Here is a 6,932-nt window from a genome sequence, read left to right on the forward strand (position 1 = left end):
TAATATCACACCACGTGCGAATTTGTATATGATATTCTGGATTCTGCGTTGAATTCATCTTTAAAGGAAGCATTCATTTGTATTTGTAAGACCTAACTTTAAGAAAACTATTATTTAATAAGAATAGTCCTTCCTGAAAGGTTGACGAAAGACTTTTAGAAATGCCACATTCAGAAGTTTGCTGGTTATGAGAATATTAACATTTTGAATTTTTTTGTTCTTTTAGTTAAAGTTTGGCTATATTTCACTTTATTCCATGCCTTGTGGGGATTTTGTCTAGCAAACTAGTTATTACAGATTATAATCTAGTCTAGAGCAGTAATATCAGACACTTTAAATTGGTTTGCACAGTGAGATAACATATGTTCCACAGATTCAAAATATTAAAGAGGTGTACTGTTTCTGGTTTTAAAACACTGTAAACCTTGCAAGCCTGCTTTGGAAATACTGTGCATGCCAATATAGAAAATTCAATTTGATTAACAGTTATTATTAACGTTAACAAATATCAAAAACGTTGTTATTTAGACTCTTTATTGATCCCTTACGGGGAAATTACAATTTACACTCTGGTGTTATTACACACCACACACAGGCCTGAAATACACACACATGCTCAGGTCCTATAAAAGCACTAATAGAGAGATTTTAGAGTGAAGTACTAATTTGACATCCGTGAACAATTTTGTTTACTCATAACAATTAAACAATTCAATAGATGTCCAAGTTAGATTTCTTAAAATGACCAGAGATTTTTTAAATACGACACTTTCATCGTGCTTTTATTTTGAAGGCAGCATTGTACTTCCGCCAGTCTCGTACGGCAGACGTTGTCTGAGAGGGAGCGCGAGCCGAGAGATCCTTTCGGCTCAGTGTGTGGTTTTCTTCTCCGTCACTGTCGTTCGGGGCTCCGGCCCGGTGTCCGACCAGCCACAGCTGCTGAGAAACGTTTGAGAAATGTGTCACCCGTGTGCGGTGGAGGCGAGAGACACCATCTTTAATAAAACAGGTGGGCCATTTTTGATTTCTAACGTGTTTAAACTAGCTGAAATAGCGTTGTGTTTCAGAGTGGTTTAACTGCCGCAGCGGGCTAACTGGGCACTGGTATGAGACATCGTTTCCCGTCGCTACTTTGACTGTGTAGTGAAGCCATGGATGTGTTAAGAGGGTGAAGCCCACCTACTGAATGCTTGCTTTCTGGGATAGACTAGACAACAGTTTATTTAATAAGACATGAAACATAATATCCTCCAACATATCAGTAACGTTTCGTCCACTGTTGAAGGCCAGTAACGTTATTCTGGTAACGTTAACGGTATGTGACACAAACAATATTACCGTTAAAGGACTAGCTAGGTAAGTAAAAAATAGATTAAAACGACGAATTTGGAAAGAAAACTCAATAAAACGCAACGCGTTGTTGTTTTAACTGTATATTTCCTTTCTGAATATTGTTGGGTTTTCATAATGATACGAATATTTCAGTGATATAGCTAAGGTCTCTGTAATATGCATGTAGGAGCTTAAATGATTGGTGTGATATTTGTTTAATGTGCGTGTAATTACAGCATTAATGCAGTCTTTAGCTAAATAACAAGTCCCATTAGTTAAATAAATCATAAACATGTGCTTTTTAAAAGTGATTTTCAATGGCCCTTATCTTAGATGTGTATTGCGAGCATGTGTGTGAATATGACATCACCAGTGACGTCATGAAAAGGAAAGTAGCATTTTGTGAGCCAGAACCAGTTAGACCTGGTCAAGACTGAAAACAGTGTCCTATCTGCTGCTGCTCATGTCAAGTCTCTACCATTGCCAGGTTTGGGCAGATGGGTTGGGATCAGAAGCTGTGGGAATTCAATTTTCACAGCTTTTGTTTTCTGAGGAACAGGAAATATGTCCTGCTTTGGAAGGATATGTGGGTCTGTGATTGCCAATAACGTGATCCTGAATTTATTTCAGATCACATCCCCCGATTCAAATAAAGAATCCAGTTCAAAGTTCTCCCCATCATCTACATAGCCCTCCACAATCTCCCCTCCTTCCTCACTGCTCTCTTTCACTGACATACTCCATACATGAACCTCAAATCCACTGACACTAACGTCCTGCCATAATTTTTCATTATACTACAAAATGTCATAATATAGTCAAAATGCCAATAACGATTTCTTTAAACCCAATGTGGCATCTCCACATGTCTTGTTTTGCCAAGCTAACGGTCAAAACATATTCAATATTCAATGTACGATCAATGATATAAAACAGAGAAAAACACCCTCTCATTGTAGAAGCTGGAATTAGGAAATGTTTGTAAATTTTGGTTGAAAAATGACTTGAATGTTTGGGATGTTCTTTAAACTAAAGATATCAGTGACTGTCACACTGTGTGTTTACTGAAACTGGATGCTAGGGTGAAGCTCTTAAAAAGTGTTTATTTCAAGAGATGCTACACAAATCTCTGTTACAACTGTGATGGAAATAGTCATTGGCCATGTTGTAATGGAAATGCATTTGACTAAACAGATGTTATTGGGTTTAAACTTTTTTAAAAATATATATATATATATATATATATATGCTAAAGGCCGTTTTATGGTTGCGTTTTGAATTGACGGCGTACCGCCACAGACCCCTCTGCGTCTATCCTGGACCCTATGCCGTAGCCTGACGTGCACCTCTCAAAAAAAAAAAAAATAATAATAATAATGTAACTACACGTCTCTCGGCAATGGCTTGGTAGCGTTGCATTTCTCCCAAAATATTTCCTGGTCCTCCTTCTCCGTAAACATGAAATCAAGGAGAGGGTTAACTTTTCCTGCTACAGATGTCTCACCTTGGTCAGAAAGAACAGGGAAGACACTTCTCTCACTGTGACTCTAGAGTGAGGACTCGCCCCAAAGCTAATCTTCACTCTCTCACTTCTCCCTCGCTCTATCACCCACTCCCCACACACACATGCAGGCTCAACACATACCAGCGCACAAGTATAAACACCAGGCCACTTACATAGGCTACGGCTAAAGCTCTGCGTGGAGCCTCCGCACAACCATAAAACGGCCTTAAGGCATCTCCCACCTGGATGTTGTTAGACGGTTCTCACCTCTGGCTGGTAAGCCCTTTGTCTTAAGAACAAAGGCATGCAAAACACCGACTGAAAGACAAGACCCTGACCAGAGGGGGAGGACCAAGCCAAGGTATAACGTGAGAGAACAATTTCCCATAAGTGTGCAAACCCACCTTTGTCTTGTGCACCATGCATTACAAGTAGAGTTGGGTATCGTTTGGATTTTAACAATTCTGATTCCAATTCTTTCTTTTGATTCCGATTCTTTGAAGAGTGGCGTTGAAACGGGTCATATCTGTCACATGCCTGGTTTCACAAATAAGAGGAATGTTTTTTTTTTATTCAGTGGTGGTTTGCAGTTTTACAGGGCTTTGTCAATGTAAAACAAAGCCAGACTAGAGCGCTACGTACTGTGTTCCATGGCTGCAGCACAACAAGCCCCTGGCCGTTTCAGAAACCAAAACTTGCACATATTAAATTGGGAAGCGATGATTAGATTTGAAACCAAATCCTCTAAGTTGGAATCGGTTCTCATTCTTGCCCAATCCCGATTACAAGTTTGACAATACTGTAAGAGATTTTTGTTTTGTTCCTCATTGTCAGAGTGGTATTATTAATTTGCTACAACAGTTTACTGTTACTTACCTCAGTGACAGGCCATTATCTATAGCCCAGTTTGAATTAGGGAACATGCCTACTCCTTTTAGTATCTCTGCTATCTGTGTTTGGCAACAGGAAGCAGTGAAGTGAGCAGATTTTAGTTTTATTTTAGCCTAAACATATCAAATGTTTCTTGTTTTCAATGTGTCATAAATCTGTTGCAGTATAGTGGAATGGAAATTGCATTGGTGTCAAAGAGTGCCTGTTGTTTCAAACACCACATGAATGTTTATGATAGAGGTGTTTTGGCAGCTGTAGGGAAATGAAAAGGAAAGGTTTCTGCTTGAAAAATGACTTAAATGTCTGATCAAAATAGTTGCTGATTAATTCTGTATTAATCGACCAAACATTGAATGACCAGACTGTCAATGAGAGATATTCAGAGACTCTTGTGATCCTGTTCTTAAACGAGTCCAGGACTTGGTTGACTTTTTTCCCTTACATCCAGTCCAGTATGTGCTCAAACATGCACTGCATTCCGTGGACACAGCACTGGGATCTGGATATAAGGATTTCAATAACTAAGAACTGGTGAAAGAATCCCCAAGTGTGCCATCCCCTTTAGATTACCTCCATGCTTTATCATAGGGTGTGTGCACCATTAGGACGCAGAAAAAGTCTGCAAATGTGTTTGGTTCTCTGTTGCTAGGACGTAAGATCATTTGGGTGTATTTTAGCCCTTGAATGGACCTTTGTTGCAGGGAGAATATTGAGAGATATACCAAACACAAAAAGTGCATATCAATCTAATGGAACATAATAAAAGTTCAAGCCAACAATTAGCGAGGGTAATGCGGGCATTTATGTATCTTTCCATCCATCCAGCTATGTTCTAAACACATTAGGCTATATTCTGTAAGGGTTGCAGGGGGCTGGAGCCTATCCCAGCATTGAAAGTGCGAGGGGCGGTGTACATCCTACACGCACACGCACACACACACACACACACAAAAAGACAAAGTGTTATGGCTGAAAAGAAGTAGTTTGTACGAAGTGTTGTCCGACCTCCTCAGAAATAAAAATGTTGAGCATCAAACACTTAATTTCCTGCATTCTGACATTTTCTGTCTACTAATTGATAGTGGAACATTTTTATTTATGTGAAGGAAAACACAAAATTCAGGAGGCATGAGACAATTCAACATATAATGCAGTAAGGGGGTTTTCACATCAGGGACCGGGCACAAAGAGTAATAATAATAATAATAATATTAATAAGAATACATTTAATTTGAAGAACATTTTTTATTGACAGAGCAAACCCAAAGTCCTAATTCTTGACCCCAAAGTGAACACTTTGTACCATACTTTGGCATGTTGCGTACTCTGCATACAGTGGACACTGTAACATTCAGGTCCAGTTAAAACAATGTAGCTTAGTTGGTTTATTAATCGCGTACATGTGTAAAACATAGCAGCTGTGGATGAGAAAGCAGTTGACTGCTGGAAATCAAAGTCAAAGGCACTGGTGTTTTGTTCTAAATTAGTTGGTGGTCTCAGATTTACTTAATCTTGTTTTCAGAAGGAGCGACAGTAAACTGCAAAGAGACATCTTTATGAAGAAAAGGATTCTTTCTCAATTTTTCTGTTTGACTGCGGCTTAAGTTGAAAGACACTAGCGTCCTTGAGGGAAATTCTAGTTTGCTTTGTAAAGTATTGGTGCTCACAGCGGCCAAGTTCACCTGTTCACCTCTGTCAGCCCATGTGTCAGGGGCCTCATCGACAAAAACTGGCTACACAAAAGAAGCTCTGTTCAGGGACCAATTTCAGGAAAAAAATGTACCGGGGTATGGCTACAAACAGGAAGCCAAGGGCAGAGTCACTGTATAATACAGTCTTGCCCCTTTCTATTTATTTTTATTTCCACAAAGCAGAAGTCCTTGGTTGAAATCCTGGAGGAGTGCTTTGAGAAAGACGGGCGGTGCGATGCATAGACAAGATAAGCTGCTTGCAGACTATTTATTGTCCTGTGCCTGATATTCTGGGATGTTCTTTTAAACTTAAAAAATATATCAGTGACTGTGTGTGCGTTTACTCAAACTGTATGCTAGGACGAAGCTCTTGATTTCAAGACATGCTAAACGTTTATTTCAAGACATGCTACACAAATCTTTGCTACAGTTTACTTTGCCCAATCAGTGACAGCCTAGTTTGAATCAGGGAACGTGTCCTACTGCTTTAAGTGTCTCTGCTATCTATGTTTGGCAACAGGAAGCAGTGAGAGCAAGCAGATTTTTATTTTTTTATTTGTAGCCTAAACATATTTAATGTACTGTTCTGGTTTTAAATGTGTAATTATTAATTGTTTGCCATGCAGTGGATTAGAAATTGCACTGGTGTCAAAGATTGCCTGTTGTAGTTTTTAATACCACGTGAATGATCACAATTAGAGGTGTTTTGGCAGCTGTCGGAGTCACTGTGTCTCCGATACAGTCTCCGTATGCAGCAACCTAACAGAGGAGGCCCACAGTGACTGTACTGCCATTCTGGTTTGAACTGGATGAAACGAGGCTTTTTTTTTTGTGACCAGTTGATTTGCCATTCTCTTTCATTCTTTTCCTGTAAATAAGGGGTGAGTTGACCAGACAGGGAGATACAGTTTCAGAAAGTGTTTTTTTTGTATCAACTCCTCCCAGCTTTGTGTTATAAGAGGAAGCAGAAGTGATAAGAGCATGGCATTTGGATATTCTCTAAGAAAACAGATTAGTCTAGGGTTAACACTTTAAAAAAACATGAATGTGGAAAAAACCCTGGCTTAGATTGCTGTATTTCTTGCATTTCTCACACATTTACTGTGAGGAAGTAGTCTATTTGTGGTTTGACAGTACTCAAGTGTAAATGGACGCCTGGGAGAGTCTTTTTGTTTTGGGGTTTCTTTCTCACGTGGTCTGCAGCCCAATCTCAGTGTTTCCATGTTGCTGGGTTATTCCGTATCCCCTCCACTCATTCTGATAATTTTATGCTGTGTGCTTTAAAAGTGAAGAAATTAGGAATAGTCATTTGTGTTTATATTTTTTGAAATGTTTGTGTGATTCAACACTGAGCTTCTAAAGATTACATTTATAAAAATTATCCTAAAAGAAGACACAGTTACAATTTAAAGCGCCCATATTATGCACATTGTCAGGTTCATGATTGTATTTTGAGGTTGTACCAGAATTGGTTTACATGGTTTCGTTTTCAAAAAACACCATATTTTTGTTGT

The 6,932-nt window shown here is 39.0% G+C and overlaps 1 protein-coding gene across 1 annotated transcript in view; it reads left to right on the top strand.

Annotated features, from left to right (window-relative positions):
- The first annotated feature begins 845 nt into the window (after window positions 1–845).
- lrrc8aa (leucine rich repeat containing 8 VRAC subunit Aa) overlaps window positions 846–6,932 on the top strand; it is an 11,214-nt gene continuing 5,127 nt past the window's right edge. Inside the window, exon 1 of the mRNA XM_032539729.1 lies at window positions 846–1,009. The gene's annotated coding sequence lies outside the window, so the exon portion shown is untranslated. The remainder of the gene's footprint in view (window positions 1,010–6,932) is intronic.

This window comes from Etheostoma spectabile, chromosome 16, assembly GCF_008692095.1.
Source record: "Etheostoma spectabile isolate EspeVRDwgs_2016 chromosome 16, UIUC_Espe_1.0, whole genome shotgun sequence".
Taxonomy (NCBI): Eukaryota; Metazoa; Chordata; class Actinopteri; order Perciformes; family Percidae; genus Etheostoma; species Etheostoma spectabile.